Genomic DNA, 23,041 nt, shown 5'->3' with positions numbered 1-23,041 from the left:
TGGTGTGAGATGGTGAGTTTTAATTGAAGGTAGTCACTATTATTGTTGATAGATTTGTCAACCTTTTGGATAGTGATGGAACCTTTGGCTATAAGAGCGACACTGCCCCCTGTGGTCGGGCGATCTTGTCTAGTGATGGCATAACCTGGTGAGAGTGCGAGGGATAAAGCAGGGCCTGAGGCTTCGTGTAGCCAGGTCTCAGTGACCATTGGAAGATCTAGATCTAGGGTGGGGATGAGGTCGTGGATGTCTAGGGCTTGAGCATTGATGGATCGAGCGTTGATGAGGGCACGTTTGAGGTGGGGTTCAGGGGCGGCATTTACAGCGGTAGATTGTATGGCTGTAGTAGAATAATTGTGCATTGCAATAATTACATTCAAGGTTTTGGGGGGCACATTTTCTAGGGTCCTAGACATAGGCACGGTAGCATTTACAGCAGTAGATTGCATGGCTGTGGTAGAAGAATTGTGCATTTCAGTAATTACATTCAAAGTTATGGGGGGCACATTTTCTAGGGTCCTAGACATAGGCAAGGTAGCATTTACAGCAGTAGATTGCATGGCTGTGGTAGAAAAATTGTGCATTGCAGTAATTACATTCAAAGTTGTGGGGGGCACATTTTCTAGGGTCCTAGACATAGGCAAGGTAGCATTTACAGCAGTAGATTGCATGGCTGTGGTAGAAGAATTGTGCATTGCAGTAACTACATTCAAAGTTGTGGGGGGCACATTTTCAGGAGTCTTAGCCATTGTTGCAGTTGCATTGTGATCAGGGTAGTGCTTGCTGTGTGGGCTCAAGTCCATTGTGTGGCGTAGCCTATGGGGTTTGTAGCCTGCTAAGGATTGAGCGTCTAGGCTATTAGATGCTTTCAAGGTCCTGGTCTGCAGGCGTGCATTGGGTACGCTTGTGGGTGTAGGTATTGAGAGCAGTGAAGCTGTGAGGGTACGGGCACGTAGACGCTGTAGTCTAGAGGTGAGTGTGTTGGGCTGCTTAGGAGTGCAAGTCTCCTTACCTTGAAGTGCAGGCAGAGTTCCACAGCGGACGGCAGGCTGCAAGCAGCGAAGAGCTGCTAAGAGGAGCGCTGGCCTTTTTCTGCAGCTTTCTTCTCCCGGCTACGCCTCACGGCACCCTCCACCTCCATTTAAAGCAGGAGGGGAGGGGAGGGGCAGGCAGGACAGGGGAGCAAATCAGGATTCAGGCCTGCAGCAGTGATAGTCACAGGCTGCAGGGACGCTCTGGTCGTCATGGGGATGTCGGCAGCCATTTTAGGAGCCACCTAGCACGCGGGAAACAATGATTCAAATGTAGCAGCTGATCCGAAAGAAAGGAGATCAGCTGTTAGGGCCTCAGCTTGTAGATGCGCTCGCAGCAGAGCTGCTAAGAGGAGCGCTGGCCTTTTTCTGCAGCCTTCTTCTCCCGGCTTCGCCTCACGGCACCCTCCACCTCCATTTAAAGCAGGAGGGGAGGGGCAGGCAGGTCGGGGGAGCAAATCAGGATTCGGGCCTACGGCGGTGATAGTCACGGGCTGCAGGGATGCTCCGGTCGTCATGGGGATGTCGGCGGCCATCTTAGGAACCGCGCAGCACGTGGGAAACAACGATTCAAATGTAGCAGCTGATCTGAAAGAAAGGAGATCAGCTGTTAGGGCCTCAGCGCAGATGCGCTCGCAGCGGAGCTGCTAAGAGGAGCGCTGGCCTTTTTCTCCGGCCTTCTCCAATTGCTGTGTGAGATAGTGTTACTTTATGCACTCAACTATTTTGTATTGTCTTCTGTTTGGATATGTTCGCACTTTGGAAATGTTCCAATTAAGTATGTCTTTTTAAAGGATTTTTTTATACTGTATAAATAACAAAACAAATTGAAAAGTTGATGTTTAACTCAACTATAGCAATAAAAAAATGCTAAAAAAAATCTATTTTCTAGCTATGTGATAATGTCTTTTTTAATTGAATTCAGGTATTTGGGCTTTGTTGTAATTACACTGTCTTAAAATATATGCATATGATTTTTCTATTAAATGTTCATAATCACCAAAAGGTTCAAATACCACGTGATTTTTTTACTGAATCATTTCTTTTGCATAAATATCTCCATCATTACTGTGTCTGGCACACATTAAGAAGTCCACTTTCTTGCACTACCAATGTATACGTTAATCCTGTGTATGGTCTCCAGCATCTCTTTTGTACCTCATGCACTCTACCAATGAATCATGATTCCAGAGAGAACAATTTACACCAAAATGTATATGTTGCCCTCTTACCTCACCCTAAAGCAAGTCAAAAATTTAAATAAATTATCCAGCAGAAAAAATGCTGTTTACCCTGTCAGGACCGAAGAGGAGGGCAGGAGCCCATCCGTACCTCTGCCAACATTCCAGCCTTCCTGCATGAAGCAGGACGGTCGCCCGCTCCACTGAGGTGAAGCCATATGCACCTGCAGTGCCAAGACACTGCCATCACCCTCTGTGTGTGCCCCTACCTGGAGTTACTACGCTCCTCATCATCCTTGACGCTGCAGCACAGCTGTTCTTCCACATTGAACGTGTGCGCTGACCGCAAGATGGCCGTCGCAAAGGATCTTGCTCGCCGTGAGTGTTGCTGAGCAACGAGACGCAGGAACCTCCTGATTGGCTCCAGCGTTCCACATACGTGCTACAACAGCACCGGAAGGTGTGAGCCGGCCACTTGTACTAAAGGCCAGATATTTAAGTCTGTGCGCCTGTCTTGGCCCGTTTCAGCCTGCCAGGACCGAGGTGGAGGGCAGGAGCCCATTCGTACCTATGCCAATATTCCAGCCTCCCTGCACGAAGCAGGACCGTCGCCCGCTCCACTGAGGTGAAGCCATATGCGCCTGCAGTGCCCAGACACTGCCATCACCCTCTGTGCGTGCCCCGACTGGGAGCTGCTACGCTCCTCATCATCCTTGACGCCGCAGTCCAGCTGTTCTTCCGCATTGAACGCATGCGCTGACCGTAAAATGGCTGCCGCGAGTATTGCTGAGCAACGAGACACTGGAACCCTCCTGATTGGTTCCAGCATCCCACATACATGCTACAACAGCGCCGGAAGGTGAGAGCCGGCCACTTGTACTAAAGGCCAGGTATTTAAGGCAGTGCATCTGTATTGGCCTGTCGTAGCCGCACGGGGCCTATAGGGCCAACCACAGTCGGTCCATCAGCATCTACGTCACTCTTAAGGGTAAGAAGCCTCCAAGACCCACCCGAGCCAGCCTTGTACTTCATTCCCGCTTGACTGTTTATCTATGCACCTCCCTTCAATGACCCTTCACTCACTTCACCTCCCTAAGGCACTGGTTTGCCACTTTTTGCATCAGCCTGCTATTACTGTTTGTCACCTATAACTTAGTATGTGCATCAAGCTATGTACTATATATGTACTCCAACCATCCCTGAGCCACGTTGTTGCTTAACAAGTATGGTCGCAGCCATACAGGCATAGTTGCTACATTGACTACCACCTGCTTAATGTGTATTCCCACTGCTGTACATGCTCTGTTGTTATTACGACTGCTGCCTGCTTAATGTGTATGCCCGCTGCCGTATATGCTCTGTTGTTATTACGACTGCCTCCTGCTTAATGTGTATGCCCGCTGCCATATATGCTCTGCTACTTCAACAACTGCCTCTGACCTAAACGCATGCCCGCCACATCGCAGGCACTGTTGCTACCACAAATGCCTTCTGTTCAACGTGCACGTCCATACTTGCAACGTTGTTATCGCGGAAGCCCTTCCACAAGGCCCATCTTGCCTCATCACAACGTGCACGCTATATATCTCTCCTGCAATCAGCCACCACCTCTTTTGTACATAGCAGATAATTACAAATTGCCTCTCATTGTACCTGGTACAGCCCAACAGTATTAACCACTCCTGCCTACGCTATGTCTTCCACCATCACAACCATTACTATTAGTGTGCTTATTAGTTATCATATCCACCTCTGCGGTACCCTACCTACCTGCTTCAGCCTGCGCCTTCCCTTCTCTTCTCCACCGCGCAGAAGGTGTCAATGTACGCATACTGACCCGCACCCACCGTGTTGCAGAAGGTCACACTCACACCTCTAAGCACTCGCCTTACCTCTCATCATTGGTACTTCACTATGACCATAGTGACCGCTGTCCTCCATTCCTTATCCATCATTTCCCTAACCAATAGCCACACTAGCCCACCCGGCATAGGGCTAACCCAGCATAATCTCGCTGCCAAGCACACTGCCCCCCGCATCATGTTTACACTTGTGACCTCATGCAGGCCCCCGTGTGCCCACAGCGTCCACACCATTCTTGCCGCGCCCATTAAATCTAGGCATCAGAAGTACTAGATTAAGGACTCACACACAACCTATGAAACATATTTGCCGTCCTATACCCACAGCGTCCAGGAATCTCAGGTTATGCACCCGCTCTTCCCTCAGGCGCACTTCACACCCTACTCGCCTCTCTGCACTGGACTCACGGCTATCCTCTCCATGTGAGATCTCCACATCTAAACGCACATGCTCCATCACCACTCACCTCACCAACGCAACTACAACAACACCTTCCACACGTCCTTATAAAATAAACCCTCAACTACCACATCTCAAATGTGCGCTGCTTAACGTCTGCTCCCTTCCTGCCCATGCCCTGGAAATAAATTGCCTCCTATCCAGCCATGGCCTAAACCTACTGGCCATCACTGAAACATGGTTACACAAAGCATCCGGCCAAGCCGTTACTTTAGCTCTCCCACCAGGTTACACCATCCTCAGACAAGATAGACCATCATCATACCATATCATCTCATCTAGGAGGCAGAGTAGCGCTTGTCTCTAAGGAAGCCCTATCTCTTAGACTTAACTATCGCCCCTGGGAAGGCAACTCGGATATCCTATCCGCCAAACTCTCTGTGTCCCCTAATAGCACCATAAACATTCACATCATATACCGGCCCCAAGGCCTCCCATCAGATGTTCAGGGACACCTTATCCACCTACTCAGCGACAACATCAAAAGCTCCACTAAAACTCTTCTCCTTGGCAACTTAAATTTAGGGCTCAGTGACCCCAAAGACAAAGCCGCTGCTTCCCTCGACAAAGAACTTCAAAGCTTCATACAAAAAGTCACAAGCCCTACCCACTCTAAAGGTCACACCCTGGATTAGGTTGCAGACCACAACTGCTCCACTACCATCAAATCCAATGTTGCTTAGTCTCGGGAGGATAGCCTAGGGGCAACGTGCTCGCCTTCTATGCAAGATGACACAGAGCAACATAGGTTCCCACGTCCGTACTTAGAAACCTCTGGGTATTAAGTGCGTTATAAATAACCTATCATATCATATCATATTCCTGGACTGACCACAACTGTATCCAGTTCATGATACCTTTAACCTCTATCACCAAAACCCCCTCCCCTGCCCCTCCAGCGCAGGTGAGAAGCTCAAAAAAACTCAATAAGGACAACCTACGCTCTTCCTGGATGTCCCAGAACTAGCACCCCCTTTCTCCAATGACCCTAACATACTAGCGGAAATATACAAGGATACCCTCACCAAAGCAATCAACTCTATAGCCCCACTCGAATGCAAAAAAGAAAAAAAGTCTCTGCACTCCAACTCCTGGTTCACCGAAGAACTACAGGCCCTTCGTGCCAGTAAACGGAAGGCTCTCAACAATTGTCAGGCCAATCCAAGTGACCTTACTAAGAATAGTTTTAACCAGATCTCACAAAAATATAAAGAAGCCGTCACCAAAGCCAAATTCAACTCCTTCAATGCTCGTACCACCAATGCAAACTCCCAATCTAAAGAAATCTTTGCCATCTTTAATTAGCTCATCTCTCCCCCACAAGTCCAGATGAGATTTTCGAAGATGAGGCTTGTTGTGCTAGTATACAGGCTACCATGCTGAACAAAATCGACCTCTTACAACGAACCCTCTCATCCCTCTATTTTCCTTCCGAGATATCACAGAGCCAGAAGTCATCAATCTCCTCAAGCACCTCAAACCATCTATGTGCAAAGGGGACATCTGCCCACCCAAAGTCATCAAGGACTGTGCTGACTCCCTCGCCCCCCCTACTCATGGCCTGCATTAAGTCCTCCTTTAAAACAGGCATCATCCCTGCAAGTCCCAAAGAAGCATGGGTCCGCCCCCTCCTAAAAAAACCTACACTAGACCCTGCACAGCCAAGTAACTACCAACCCATTACCACCGTCCCTTTCCTTCTCAAAATACTGGATAAAGCGACCCATAGCCAGATACAACATTTTCTAACTCCATCCTAGGGAAAAGACAATCTGGCTTCTGCAAAGGGCTCGGCACTGAAACGGCCCTTGTAGACGTAAAAACCCAAATCACTCAAATCATAGATAAAGGCAAGCCAGCACTTCTTCTACTCTTAGACCTCTCGACTGCCTTCGATCTTGTAGATCACAAGACACTCACCTCACACCTCACCAACGCAGCTAAATTCTCAAAAGAAGCAGCTTCTTGGATCACTGCCTTCCTTGAGGGCAGAGCAATGAAGGTATTCTCTAACATAGCTAATGCAGGTCCCACTACCATTCACTGTGGAGTCCCTCAAGGCTCAAGCACTGCCCCTACACTATACAACTTGTTCACAAAGCCCCTCTTCGACAAGCTTGATGCTGACGACACTCAAGTACTCCTACCACTCACCGGCTCCTCCAATCAAGATGCAAAGGCACTGCACCTCATCTATGCCACTATCCAGGCCTGGATGGGGTCTAATGGCCTATGCCTCAATGGGGACAAGACTGAGATCATTATTCTCGGCCAAAAAGCCACGCTCGCCAAACTCGACAACCTTTACTCCAACTTCAACATTGAAAACTCCACCATCCCTGTCTCCTCCACAGTAAAGTCCTGAGGCATGTACTTAGACTCTACACTTTCCATGACTAGGCAGGTCAGTGCTATTGTCTCAGCCTCTGCTCATACCACCAAGCTCATCAACGCCATAAAACCCTACCTTTCCAAGCCTAACTGTCTCTCTATAGCCAGAGCTACTATAGGGCCCAAACTAGACTGCTGCAACGCTCTACTTGCTGGAACGTCTGCTAAAAACCTAAATAGACTCCAATTCACTCAAAATAACGCTCCAAGAGCAGCTTTAAGCATTCCCAAAAGGGACCATATCTCCCATGCCAGTCAGGCAGCACACTGGCACCCCGTTAAAGAACGCATCACTTTTAAAATCCTCACCCTTACACACAAATGCCTCACCCTCACAGCCCCGTCCTACCTATCTGAGACCATCACCAAACATACTTCCACACATCCTACTAGAACCTGCTACTCTAACTTACTATGCATGCCTCACATCAGCAGGGCCAAGGCAGGCGGGATCGGATTCCTGTACTTAGCGACCAAACTTTGGAACGCGCTTCCCACAGCACTCAGAGCAGAGAACTCCCTCCTGGCCTTCAGAAAAAAATTGAAAACCTCCCTCTTCAACTAACCCTCCCACCCTCTGCCCATCCTTTTTTAGAATAAGCTTTGCATATGTACTGTACTATATGCAATGTACTTCTCACGTATCCTTGTTCCTTTGTGTCCATGCTGAGTACTGTATGTATTTTTTCCTCTGTACAAAAATAGTAAAAATGTATGACGCCTGCAACTAAGCTTCATCCTGTAACAAGCGCCACGATGCCTCCGAGCTGTTGCGCGCTCTACAAATGCAAATAAATAAATACCCTTACGGTTGTGTCATAGCATTTGATTGTGAATTCCATACTCCTCTGCAATGAATTCACAGCAGATAGATACATCATTCAAAAAGGCAAATAGTTGCTAACGGCTAACAGCAAATTATTACTACAAAACACAATTGTGCTACTTACAAATGTAAAAACAAAACAGCAATGAGTGCATAATGTGGCTCAAAATACATAACAAGCACAGGAAGATGGAAAGAGGGTAGCACACTGTTAAAATCCTTTGCAGCAGAAATACACGCAACATATGGTCAGTATTGGGTGAGGCGAAAGGGAATAAGACCTCACACACGATCAACCCTATTGGTAGTGCTGAGTGGACCACATACCTGGAAAACCGTAATGGGGTGGTGTGCAGCAAGGCTGGCAGCCCTATCTGTATTAAACCTCTGCACCCCCCCTTTGTGGTTTCTATCAGGAGCTCCAACTCAGAATTGGAGAGCTGACTTCATCCCGGGCCCCAGGGCCCAACAGTCTATCTAATGTGGTGATGAAGAACAACCCTCTTTTCTGGGCTGGTCTTTTCAAAATTCTATTCGAAAAAATCTTAGCCGAGGGAAAAATCCCTGCAACCTGGCAGGCAGCTATTCTTATACCAATGTTCAAAAAAGGTAACAGAACTGAACCTGGTAATTATCGGTTACTGTCTATGCTGGACTGCACGGGAAAGATGTTCGCGGCATTAATCCTTAAGGAACTTCAAAAGTGGGTGGAGGCCGCAGGGATATTAGATCAATTCCAAAGCGGGTTTAGAATTGGTTACTCCACTACCCATAATTTGTTTATTATGAATTCTCTGAGAAGTAAGGCGTTAGTACCTGCAAATCCCCCGCTGTACGCTCTATATGTAGATTTCAGGGCTGCCTTTGACTCAGTTAACCGATCCCTTCTGTGGAGGAAACTGAGGAAGCTGGCTTGCCCTGAATCCCTCCTTTACTATCTTGAGCTCCTACATACGAATACATCGGTACAACTAAGACTCGATAACCAAGGCGCAGTGACCAAACCCATCCTACAGAGGAGAGGTGTAAAGCAGGGCTGTGTCACGGCCCCCACTCTATATAATCTTTTTGTTTCCGATGCACCCGAATGCCTACGGGGGATCAACAACTGCCCTCCCAAGGTCGGTTCTAGCCACTGTACGATATTGGCTTATGCGGACGACCTTGTGATCCTAGACCATACTTTCGGTGGGATTCTAAGATCCGCTGAACAGTTATGGCATTATGCTGAAGACAACGAACTTGTCATCAAACATAACAAAACAAACCTGCTATTATATACAGCAGATAGGGTGTCGAGGCTGCGCATGATGGTGGGTATAACTGAAATCAAATATACCCATTCATACAAATACCTCGGTGTCGAGTTCGATCATAGGGGAAATTATATCTCATGTATTCAGACCCACAGAATCAAGGCTGCACAACTCACAGCATTAATATACAAATTTACACGGGATAGGTGTGGTTTCTCGATCTGGGCAGCACATCAACTGTATTTACAGTGCCTAGTGCCTATTGTTACGTACGGCTTAGATCCTCTTATCAATATGAATCTGGGGTGGCTACAGCTGGTGGAGGGTACGTTTTGGAGGAAGATTCTTGGCCTTCCTCAATGCATCCCTATGGCTGCAATTAGACTGGAGTTAGGAATCATCTCCCTCAAAGCCACGGTACTAAGAAATCAAATGGAATTTTACATCAAATTTAACAACAAGCCTGTCAACAGGCTCCTTATCGCTATTAAAGAGGAAACACAGGCTGGTAGACAACATGTGTTAGAAGCCCAAATGAATATCTTGCTCAAAGAAATTAACTGGTCACCTGAGTGGGGACGGGAAAATGAGTGCCTGTTTCTCAGTATGCAGATGCGTCTGGACCTGTGGGACTGGCAGAGAAACTTCACACATTTGGAAAGTCTGAAAAGATATAATTACATCTCGCATGTATTGTTTACTTTTAAGAAGGCAAGGCCTTACTTGAATCTCTGCCCCTCAGACCAGTTGAGACGTTTTGTCCTGCTGCTGCGTCTCAATCATCTTCCCACCCTGGCCACCAGAGGCCCTAAGATGGGACTTGCTGCAACAGAAAGGAATTGCAGAATGTGTGCACTGCCATCGGAGCCTGAAACTGCTCGCCATGTACTAACAATCTGCCCTACAATGAGAGTAAGCCATGCTAAAAATCTTGGGGATTTTGTACACAATCCGAAATATATCGAGCAGATAGCGTTCTGGCATCAGTGTATTAACACCCTAAACCCCAAATTACACATGGCACTTCTCTATTCATATGAATATGTGTACCAGGGCTGGCCCTGTAATTAGACGCCCCCTTTAGTATGTAATCATGAGAGTAAGAGGTATTTGGGGGGATTTGGAGGAAGATCGTTATCCTCAGCAGGGGCCTCCCTCTGGAATAGCCTCCCTGCCGCCTTCTGTCTTGATCCTGATCTCCTTAAGTTCCAGATAATCCTTAAGATATTCCTCTTCTCCTCTTCCTTCTCTCTCCCTCTACCCTGCTATCCTCTCTCTCTCCCCTCTATCCCTCTCCACCTCCTTCTTCCACACAGCTTGCTGCCTGGCTGCAGGGTGTACTTCAGAGTCTCACAGGTCCCTTGCACCCTCGCCAGTCCTCTTGCACTTACCTCTGGGCCTACACTTGCCTTATCGCTACTGCACTTGGTCAATGACCCATAAGAGTGGCATCTCTCAGCACTTAACCTAGTTTCTGACTGACTGGGTGCACTTGGACCCCCCTGCACTTGTCTCCCTCTCACCCTCTCCTGTACAGTCATTGCACTTGCACGAACGCCACCTTACTGCTGTTGTCTCGCGAGAGCATATGGGCCAGTATGGGGGCCGATTCGGGTTCGGCTGGAAACATGTGGAAAATTCACCTTAAACAGTTTCTCAGACGGAAATACATGAACACATCTAGCGGAGTAGGTTCCCCTCTACGTTGTATATCCTACATCGACAAGAATTGGCCTTCAGGTAACTCCCAGAATCTGGATACATTCAGGAGCGAGATCTGTCAGTAGATGTCATTATAATTGCCCTTAGCAAATACGGGGCAGCTAGTGCCCTTTCCACCTCTATGTGCCTTCTATCCATCTGGCCCCCGAACCAGTACAACAGGAATCCTGCTTGTGCTGCCTCATAGTATACCTCAAGATCGGGAAGGGCCAGACCCCCTTTCTCCAGGGGGGGCTGCCATTTTCTCCTGTTTCCCTGCCCAAATAAACTGAGATATCTCATAGTGTATCTCCTGGAAGTACCCCCTGCGGGACGAGATCGGCACATTGTGAAACATATACAGGAAACATGGAAGCAGCAGCAATTTAACCAGCGATATTCTCCCATATAGATTAAGTGGCATTTCCATCCAGCTGTTCACTAAGTTATGGTTTGCTCTAGTACCTTCTACAGATCTAGCTAAATATGCTCCCAGATACCTAGTGTGAGTGTCATGCCATTGGAATCCTAACTTATCAACAAACCTAGTGGTACCCACTGTGAGTGGGAACAATACCGATTTTGTGGCGTTCATTTGGCAAATGGAAGCCAAATATTTTTTGTTAATTGCGCTGTACAAAGGTCTGTCTCAATACAAACCATGAGATGTACGTCTTCTTGTAACTTGTGAACTACAGAGAATGAATCCATCATAGTCTATCTATTATCAACTAAACCCTTGACCATTTAATATACTTGCATGTCTTAGGTCTGCATATTTATTGTATTTGTCCCAGGAGGATAGCTCAGTGGCAGCGTGCTGAACTTGGAAACAAAACGACACAGAGCAGCACAGGTTCGATCCATGGGTCCGCAGCTTAGGTATTAAGCGCATTATAAATAACCTATCATATCATACTCTGCAACTGATATTGAATGTGAGATATAGAGATTGATTTTTATCAAAAGTCCATTCTATCTATCAAGAACTTAATATTCCGACCGTTTAATGTAATCACATGTTCAAGGACTGTAACAACCATTGCATTCTGCAACAACAATTTAGAATGTGGTGTGCACACAGCATAGCCACTGCACATTCAGTTCCACTATGTATGGGTGTTTTGGGCTCATGGTCAATATATCCGTCATAATTTTTGTAATAAAGGTCTAGTCCTAAAGATTTCAATTGGACCATGCACTGATGGCTATGGCAAAATACATTTCCAGATTGGCATCTCCCTATGGTCTGATACCCACTTGTCTTACTACATTAGTTCATTTAAGACATAACATTAATTTTACCTGTATGCTTATCTTCATCAATTTGAAATTGCAGCGCTCAATGAAGCACATCAGGTGAATGACACTTATTATAAAGTGCCGTATTCCTTGCATTATATTTTTGGACACACATTAGTGTCAATATATGTTGCACAACAACATCATTGTGGAATTTGCAGTATGAAATGTTAATTCTACCTTGAATGGATTTCAAGAGTTAATGATAAACTCATATTATCGTACCGGCAGCAGGCGGAATGCTTTACAAATGGTTGGCATTCATATTATTTTCTTCAACGCGGCTTGTTTACCAATACCGCATCAACACGGTGAGGCGCGTGCAGGGACACGGGGCCTGCCTCTGTCATCCGCTCGTGAGCTTGACATGTCGAGCGTCAGGGCATGGTGCACGCCACGTCACACGCAGGCCAATTATTATTTACATTGCACTTATGGACCGCACAGTTTCTTTACACACGCGCTACCGAGGGATTTAACCCAGGATGGTTTTCTTTTTTCTTTTCTTCACCACTACTAGGTAAGACACAATGCACTACTCAAGTTGTTAATTATGGACGTAACTTCTACCTTGACTCTGATCAGTCGGGGTGGTTTATTAGAATCAATGTATATTGGCTATACACATTTATTTAATCTCATTTGGCAATAAGAGACGAAATAGTCTTGCTGATTGGACCTAGCGAGGACTACAAACCAACTGCATGACTTTCTTACTGCAGCTTGAGGCATGCACCATATAGTGCTGAGCTCAGTGGGTATTGTTCAACATCACAGACCTGAATGTATTCTGTCACTGATTGAGCTGAATGGCAAGCAAGCACACATGTTATTTTATCACATACATTGCTCATTTCTGAGCAACCACATATTTGTAACATCGAAAAGAGTTTGTGAAGGATCAATCCTTGTACAATATCGAATCCATAGTCGGTAAGCAGTTTGTTGATTACTAATTACATCCATTTATTATTTAACTCGCTATTGAACACGTTTGAGTGGTCAGACCTTTACTCAAAGGACAATTATAAATAATTATTTGCTCTAATTTCCCAGACCAACATTACGTTTTTCTAGAGGACTGGTGAGATGCAATTGCAACCCAATATAGATTCACATATTGCTCATGGATAAGTTATTTTGGGCACCCTAATATGACACTATTGGGTGCATATACATACATTTTTTATCTGATAACAAAAGGTGAAGGAAATATGAGGATTCTAACGCACTATACTCGGGGACAAATGCATTTTTGGCACTAGTGTGTTCAGTGACCATGGCCCTCATTACAACCCAGGCGTTAAGAGGTTAACCGCGCCGTAAAAGGTGGTAGCGCTGTTAATACCTTAACGCCTGATTACGAGGTCCCTTTGCGGGTGGCACTTTAACGCCTGCTTTTAGCAGGCGTTAAAAAAACAACCCGCAAAGGGACCTAGGAGCTAATTACGGCACCGTAATTTACAGTGCCGTAATTAGCGCCTTCCCCAGTCCCATTGAGCCCTATGGGGCAAAAATGGGAATGGGGAAGGGCCATGGCGTCATGGGGAATTACCGCCCCGCCAACCTCGGAATGGGGCGGTAATTCCCCATTCCGCCATGGCAGAGTCGGTAAATTACCGGCATGGACCATGGTGCTACTAGCACCATGGTCCAACGCCTGGGTCGTAATGAGGGCCCATGTCTTGACTATCACATCGCACTTTCATTTATTAAGTCATCTTATAGATTGTCAGTCAATTGTGATAAACTAAGGCCTTGTGTTTTTTTTTTGTTCCATCTGCCTCCGCATATGTTCTGGAATACATGGAATAATTTGGGGTATGTAAACCATTGATTCATTTTATAATCTTTGATGAAACCAACCTATTCGTTATGTCCTGTTATCTAATAATTTTAATTCATAATCTATTATGATTTCTCATCATCATTTATTTGTTTATCTATATGCATATGCATGACATACACCTACTCAAAGTCATGCTATTGTTGTAGAATATATATGGTTTTGCCAGCCTTGAAGACGACTTCGGTGGAAACACGTGTCGGCTGACCTTGTGAATAATTAAATATATTTCTGTTGTAGTTGTTGCAGTTATCTTACTGTTCAATTATACGGAACAAGGGAATACAATAGGCAGAGCGTGACACGCCAATTCTGAATACAAATTCTTACCATTTTTGTAGGTGCTTGTGGGTGCACCTACAGCCAGACTTGGTGACCAAGCCAGCCACACTTAACAGACTAGTGACCATAGCACACTCTCTATAGGGACTAACAGCAATAGCAACACATTTTTTATTTTATAGTTTTTAGTGAGTCCGCCATTGCGTGTCAGTAAATCTTTGGACATCTTGACCATTCACAATTCGTGACCAGTACCAGAAGTCCCCCTTTATGACCAATATGTATTTGTAGCTCCATTAACCACTGCAAGTTTCCAATGCCACAACCGATTCCCAACTTCTCCTCCCCCACCAGCAACCCCAACCTGTGAGTTACCGCCCTTCCGTCCCCCTTCCTTAACAAACACATGCTTTCGAATGGTGGGCGCTGGAAAAGCCAGCCACCATAGCATCCCCTATTAGCTGTATGTGCCCCGTCCGCCAGTTCCCGGGCTTGTTGCTTGTCCTTGTGTATCTGTTGTCTGCGGTTCTATGCCCTATGGTGGGTCTCCGCCACAGCTGTTATTTTACCCTTGTCGTGGTGATTTGGGTAGTAACTCCAAGAACCTGTCAGCTTCTTGTGGGGTATAGAAAAACTGTGTTAGGCTGTTGTTTTACACCCTTAGTTTAGCTGAGAACATCACTGCATACGTGATTTCCCATCAACAGAGTAGTTTCTTGACTTCGACAAAGGTTTTCCTCGATGCTTGCACCTTATATGAGAAGTCCGGGAAGAATCGCATGTTTGCGTCCTGATGTATGACTGAACCCAATTCTCTAGCTCTCCTAAGGGCCCAGTCCCTGTGCCGATAACTTAGTAGGTGAGCTATTATGGGTCTCGCTGGAGCTCCCGGCACAGGCCACCTCCCACTTGGGATGCGGTGGGCTATCTCCACGATAAATACCCCATTGAAGGCATCATGACTGAGGGTCTCTGTCAGCAGATTTTCAACCAGTGACACCATGTTGTGCTGGTCTCCAGCTTCGAGCACCTCGATGATCCACAGATTATTCCTGTGGCAGAGGGATTCCAGGTCATCCTGCTTCTCTGAGAGTTCCCTGAGGACTGTCTTGACCAGAGCCATATCCCTCGTTGTGGTGTGGGATTCCTCCTATACTGTGGACACCCTGCCTTCCACCTTGTCCAGGCGGTCCCTGTGTTTGTCCACGCAAACTTGCATGTGGTCGACCTTACAAGTTAATGGGCCTCATTACGACCCTGGCGGTACGGGATAAACGGCGCCGGCGCCATTTACCCCATACCGCCTCATTACGAGGTCCCCTCGTGGGACCCAGGAAGCAACGCCTGGTCAAACCAGTCGTGCTTACCGGGTCCCGCAAGGGGAAAAGGGAGCAAACAACAGGCCAACTCGTAATGGCCCGTTGTTTGCTCCCTCTCCCATTCCCATTCAGCCCTATGGGGGCTGAAATGGGAATGGGGAAGAACCGGGTCCGGGTCCTTGGAGGGAGGAATTACCGGGCCTTCCGAACTCAGAATGGCCTGGTTATTCCTCATTCTGAGGAACCGGACCTGGACGCGATTTCGGCGCCGCCGAGGTCGTAATGAGGCCCAATGTGTCCAATACACCATCGAGGGACTATCTATCTATCTATGTTCTTTTATTGCGCCACTAACTCAAAGGCCTTAGGGCGCACACAAAAGAGAAAAGAACATATGAACAGATAAACAAACAACAGAAAAGAATGGGAGAGGAGATAGACATAGTAGACCAGGATAAGACAGCCAACAGAGCCTACACAAAATATTAGTGGATGTTATGAGAGACAAAGTAGGAGAGATTGCTACGGCTGTCTAGAGAAATTAGCCTTCGCTTCCATCAAAGAGGTACGTTTTTTAAAGACAGCTAGTGAGTTACTTTCAGTCAGATATCCAGGAACGGAATTCCTCAAGGCAGGAGCCCACAGATTGAAGCTAGCACCCTCAATTTTCTTCAATGAGGGTTGGATCAGAGAGAAGTCACAATTAGATCGTAATATACGACCAATGGGCTTCTTTTTTATCCTAGCTGTAAGATAGGACGGGGCATCGCCCCGCAAACATTTGAATACAATGGATAGACCCTTATGCTGTAGCCGCTGTTGAACAGGTAGCCAGTGCATGCTGCACCTGGCCTCAGAAATGTGCATGTTACGCTTGAGGCCAAACACTTCAACGCCAGCACTGTTCTGAACCACCTGCAAAGATTTAAGATTGGCCTGCGATGTGCCAATAGAGAGACTATTACAATAGTCTAACTTGCAGTTCACGATCGACCCTGCAATTAAGGCAAGATTTTCTTTAGACAGATAAGACCGTATTTGCCAAAGAAGCTGAATATAAAAATAGCAAGAAGATTTCAAATAACTGATCTGCCGATTAAAAGACAATTGGGGATCAAAGAAGACTCTAAGTGTTTTAACAGTTTTTGAGACTTGGATGGTATTTTGGCCAATCAGGAAATTCTCATATTTTACATCCGGTCTCTTTAATCGTTGTTGGGTGCCTAAAATGAGCAGTTCAGTTTTGGCATTATAGAGAGCCAATGAATTTGTGGCCATCCAGTTCTGGATTTCCGTAAAGATATGGTTGATACGCTCATGATCTTGATAATAGTCACCAGCTAACTTAATAACTATCTGCGTATCGTCGGCATAATTGGCAAAATATATGCCTATAGCCGTCAGAAGTGCGCAGAGAAGACGAGTTTAGATATTAAAGAGTAATGGTGACAGGCAAGATTCCTGGGGAACACAACATAAGAGAGTAGAGACGATTGAAAAAGCATAATTTTTAGTTACTCTCATACTTCGTGGTTCCAAGAAGGATTTGAACCAAGCAGTCGCTTCTTTAGAGCATTTACCCACTGTAATTAGTCTGTCCACCAAGAGTTGATGATCAACAAGATCGAACGCGGCGGACAGATCCAGGAGTAACAGTAAGGCAGTGTTACCTTCATCCACCATCCCCGCAATGTATGATTTTAAGTCCAGCAACGCGGACTCGGTTCCATAGTTGATCAGCTAGTATATACAATGTTTTCACTAAACCCCTGTTTGATGTGCTGGACTATCTGGGTGTCACCTACACTAACTATGCTGATGACACCCAGATACTCATCCCCATCATGGGCGATTACACGGCAGACTCGAAATCCCTAAATGACATATACCTTGTCATCCAAACCTGGCTGGCTCAACATGAGCTCTGTCTCAATGACGACAAGACAGAGCTCCTCATGCTAGGCACACAGCAAAGACTTAACAAGCTGAACCCCTTGTTCAGCTCCTTTAGCATCGACGGAAACTCCATAAAAGTTTCCAAAGATACTAAAACTCTCGGAATCTACCTTGACTCCACCCTCTCCTTCCACAGACAAACGAATGCAGTTGCTGCCGCCGCTGCTTACACCTGCAAGTTAATCACAGCATGCCGCCCTTTTCTTTCCATTCATAACTGTACAATCCTTGCTAGGACTTTGATCATGTCCAAACTGGACTACTGCAATGCACTGCATCAAGGCACCAATCAAGGCAACCTAGACAAACTCCAGATCATATAAAATAACGCCATCAGAGCAGCCCTCAATATCCCTAGATCAGCCCACATCTCGGAAACCAGGAAGAACCTTCATTGGTTGTCAGTCACCCAAAGGATCTCACTAAAATCGCTTGCCCTGACCTACAAATGCACGAATAACCTGGCCCCCATCTACCTTGCCTCACGGTTCACGCAGTATACCCCATCTCGATCTCTAAGATCTACCCACAACCAGAGCCTACTGATCCCTAGATACAAGCTCCAAACAGCCGGTGGGTCTAGCTTCCCAGTTCTGGCAGCCAAATTGTGGAACTCTGTCCCCCTTAGTATCAGAAACCTTCCTTCCCTGAATCTATTCAAACACAAAGCCAAATGCTGGCTAGTCACATCTGATGAGCAAGCTGCACTCTGAAAACTTGATGACCTATGTATTTCTGTACAAACTACCAATGTGTTTGATTACTATGTCAATTTAAATGTTACCTGAAATGTCGTAATACTATGTAAACACTGTTTCTAAGATATGTGCCGGTTGCCTCCGGGCCTGGTCTGCGCTATACAAATAAATAAAATACAAATACAAATACAAATGTCATGTTCTTCGACGAAGCACTGATATTGACAGTAACCAATCTTATCTAAAATTTGTAAGATGAAGGGAACATTTGTAATGGGCCGATAATTACCAACCTCTGCGGGAACCAAATTTTCCTTCTTCAGTAAGGATGTTACCCATGCCTCTTTGATACTTTCAGGAACAAGTGATTCACAGAAAGATCGATTAACAAAAGCAGTCACCCATGGCGCGAGAGTAGAGATGTATTCTCTAAATAATGCAGCAGGGAAGATGCGGTTTTGTTTGAAAAACTGTCATGAATATTTTGGCACCAGGAGCCATCAACACGAGGTGAATCAGGCACAATACTGCCTTTCAGCTCTTGAAGGATTTGGAAAGGCTCCATTCGCCTCGATTTAGCTTCATCAATCCAGGAATTCAGGTGTATCTCTTTGGCCTGAGCAATGAGTGTCTTATAATGTTTAACAGCAAGCCTATAGCTAGAAAGGCTATGTGCTCACTTGCATTTGCCCCAGCATGTTCATAATGTCACTTAGTGCCCCAATCTGATCCATCGCAAGGGATAGGGTGTCACCTGTCAGGGGGTCTTCACCTGTGGGTAGTTGCTTGGATGTGGCTGGTTGTTCAAAATGTAGTTTTGTAGTTTTGTTGGTGCTTGCTGATCTTTTGGGATTTTGACATGGTGACGCCGGTAAACATGGTGTGCCACTTACAGTTCACTGATGGCTCTTTTATTCTTGTTTAGCTTGACCTACCTTTCCGGGTAATGTTGCCCCCTCTCTTCAACAAAGTCTCTGCTTATGGCATGCTGGGAATCCTCCCCTTCCAAATGTTATAGCGCTCACATGGAGTTCCCCTGTTTCTTTGCCTGCCCTGACACGGGCTGATGTTATGCTACATTTACTTTGGATTGCTACTTTGTGGTGTGGGCTGTGCTGGTATGTGGCCCCCCTCCATCCGACAGGTTAGTGCCTCTGGTATGCTGTGTTGCACCCCTAGTAGTGCTGCCTTTCCTCCTGGGGGAGCGGCCGGCTGGGGCATATTGCTCTTCCCGGGGGAGCTCATGGTTCCTCCCAGTCAACTGCCAGCGGACCGGAGGGGGAGGAGAGCTGGAGGCTGCATCTCCGCCAGCCTCCTCCACCGGGGAGCTGAGTTTGTCAGTTCCCAGATCTTGCAGTTGCAGGCAACCAGATCTGACCCCCACCCCATTCAGCTCCACAGGCGGGAGGGACAGAGGATTCAGCCGGCGCTCGGCTATGCTCTATGATTCCCAGGGCCGCAGTCCCAGCTGTTTTCCTTACCATGAGTCGGGTTGGGCACAGTGTCGAACATCCTTCCTCAGTGCCGGCGCCGTTGCAAGCCCCTGGTTTGTTACTCTCTGAGCTCATTGTGACTTCACTGGTCCCCACTGTGTCAGCCTGTCGGTGGCCCAATTGGCCCCTTTTTCTGCTGCAGGATTCTGTGGCTTGTTCACACCTCAGGTCTAGAGAGGAGAGCCAGAGATCGCTTTCCGTTGACACCAGCACAGGAGCACGGAGCTATTCCAGCTATCGGGTCATGCGGTGGTGGTCCACTGGAGCAGTCCCTCGTTCCACATAGTTATTGCAGGTGGGAGGGGGGCAGCTGGCGCTCAGCTGTTGCTGCATTGGGTTTGTCCCTCTTGCCCAGGGTCCCTGCTACTTTCCTCAGCAAAGGCCAGGTCGGTCCTGACGCGGTTTGACTCCTTACAGTCCGGGTGGTGTTCCGGGACTCTTGGTGAACGTACATGTCACACTGCAGTGGGCTACCAGGGTCTTCCGATTTTGGGTCTCTGGGCTTCTCCCCTATGGGTGCTATCCTCTGCGATCTTGTGCACGGCCTCCACTGCTCTTCAGATCTCCAGCCTGTGCGCTTTGCACTCATAGGTACGTCGTCTGTTTTTCTTCACCCGGGCACCAACAGCATTCAGGTTTTCTCTGAGGTGTTCCCGGTTAACTCAGCTAGCTTATCCAAGTACATGAGGTAGTGATAGCAGGCTGGATGTGGCTGGATTTTTACCAAGTATTTAGGGCTGTTCGGGATCTCACAGGCTTGCAGTCATCTTGGCTGGGTTCTCCAGCATCCCCCAGCCCTGAATAATGTATTACCTTGTTTATCAGAAGCTTCACAAGCAACTATTGATGCCAATGGCCAGCTTGTTGACTTATATTAGAGTTTAAGGAATGGTTACATCTTCGCTGGTTAAGGCCGTAATTAGCATAATACTGAAACCAAGTAAAGACCATCTCCTCTGGACCTCCAACCAGCGTACAGCTCTTCTAAACATGGATGCAAAATTACATGAAAACTGTCTGACATGTACACTATACATCCTCTTACCATCTTTTATCTGGGGAGATCAGTGTGACTTCATCCCAGTGAGTCAATCTTTGGACAAAGGTCTCTAAATAGCACACTTAATAGATCTAGCACACAAGTGTAGGAGTCATGCAAGACTCATCTTGCTTGATGCAGAAAAGGCGCTCAACCGAATTGAGTGGAGCTTTCTCATAGCGGTGCTGGAAAAGGCTGGTTTTGGTGATGGCTTTCAAAAAACAGTAATAGCAATCAAAAAGAATTATTATGCCTCTGTGCAGTCTAATGGTGTTCTTTGCGAGTTATTTCCTTTAACTAGAGGTGGCACTGCAGCTAAGGGTGTTCACTTTCACTTTTATTAATTGTGTTCATGGTTCAACCCTTTGCCCAGGCTATTAGAGTTAACAAATAGATCACTGGCCTAGAATATGTGTGTAGAACATATAAGCCATCACTGTTTGCAGATGATGTTCTCTGTTCATTGTCATTCCCTGAGTCCGCCATTCCTCCACTGATGTTTTCGTTAGAGGACTTCAAAAAAGCCTCCAGCTTCAGAATTAATTATGACAATTCAGAACTGTTAAATTGTACTTTGAATTATTCTCAGTAAGAAACCAACACACTGGTGCCTCCTCTCAGGACTTCCTCTACCACCTTAAAATGCTTAGGGGTTAATTTAGCCAAACAGGAAGGTGGGGCTTTACACTGAAAAATGCCCACTTCTCTTCTCCATGTTTAAAGAGGATTTACATTCCTGGAAGTATCTAGCCACTGCCTAGTTTGGGAGGAATGATTTCATGAAAGTACATGTCCTCCGAAGGCCTTAACATTATTTTCAGACTGTATGAATATTGGCAACAGATCATACATTGCATGCCCTGCAAAGGAACATTATAAATTTTATCTCAATGGGGTCTCACCCAAAAGTTCCTAAGAAGGTGTTGTTTCTCCTCACGCAATGCTGGGGTTCTTTATTATCCACCGCTGGTGATATACTTTCAGGCATCACAACTGCAGATCATGGGTAATAGTTTGAACTCTGGCTCAACACAACTCTGGAAAATTATAGAGGATCAGTGAAATGGCTGCATTTGTTTACACACGCTGTGAACCAGTGGACGATATACATCTTTTGTAGTATGAAAAATCCCTAAAAGCCAAATGAATACAAACTATGGGACTCCAATCAGCAGTAACTCACAAAATTTGGCAGGGCCCAGTAACTCCACTCCATGGCAATCCCCAATTCACTCCACCTGCAAAGGGGGCCTTTTGAGAATTGGTTGCTCAGAGTATTTGAGTATGCAGTAAATATGTTTATAAATAATGGAAGTAGATTGTTTAGGCAATGCAAGGAGAGCTCTCGGCTTAGTGAAAAGGAAAGACACTGATATTTTCAAATACAACACGGGTTAATGCATCAAGACATGAAACAGGCTGTCGCCATGACATTCATGAATTTTCTCAAAAGCTGCAAAGGTATTAACTCTGAACTACATACATTATTAATCAATCCAAACAAAGAATTAAACTTGGCCCTTGTAAGAGCATGGCATACTGATCTAGGACTAGAACTGGATATGCAATTGTGGAATGTGATATGGATATAGCATATTTCACCTCTTTTTGCAGACAAAATAGGGAATAATACTTTGTTGTAGAGATGGTATTTAGTCCTGCTGAAGCTGAAGCATGTTATATGTTGTGGGTACGGATGACTAGAGTGGGTGTGAAGGTATTGGTACTTTCCTCTATATTTAGTACCAATGTCCCAAGTTGGAGAGATTTGGTGTGCAAGTTGTTGAGGATGTCAGCACAATTTGAGTGTATGGTAAACACAAACATAGCAACAGAGCTATGTACAAAGGGTACTCACCCAGGCAATCTACAGTATGGGTTGTAGAAGAGCTGGGCTGGTTAGGGGGATCAGGGGCAATGATGGTTCAGAAGAAGAAAATGAGGGTTCAGTGGAGCATTCAGAGATTGCCCAGATGTTCTTTGAAGAGTGGGGTTCTCAGGGAATTCCTAATGTGTTGGATGCAGGGACAGTGTGTTTAGCCTGAAAAGGCTTTTTTTCTGTTTTGGGGCCTCTTACAGTTCTTTGTTTCAAGGCTATCTATGCTGTTGCTTCTGGTGGTATGCTTGCCTTCAGAGATGGTGAGTTTCTCAGACAGGTAGAATTGTGTTTTGGTTATGACTAGTGGATGTATGCAGGAATCAAAAGAACCTCTGTTTTTGAGGAGTTAAGGACAAGGCAGTGGTCTGACATCCAAGATTGGATGGCCAGTTGGTATGAGGTCAGAGTGGCATGCATAAAGGGGGAGAAAGCACAGAAGGATAGAAAGAGGTGAGTGTCATGAGCATACAGGTGTGAGATAAACCAACAGAGGAAATAATGGAGGCAAGAGGACAGGTG

Source organism: Ambystoma mexicanum, chromosome 6q (assembly GCF_040938575.1).
Source record: "Ambystoma mexicanum isolate Mex_15411 chromosome 6q, UKY_AmexF1_1, whole genome shotgun sequence".
Lineage (NCBI taxonomy): Eukaryota > Metazoa > Chordata > Amphibia > Caudata > Ambystomatidae > Ambystoma > Ambystoma mexicanum.
This window is presented reverse-complemented; position numbering follows the sequence as displayed.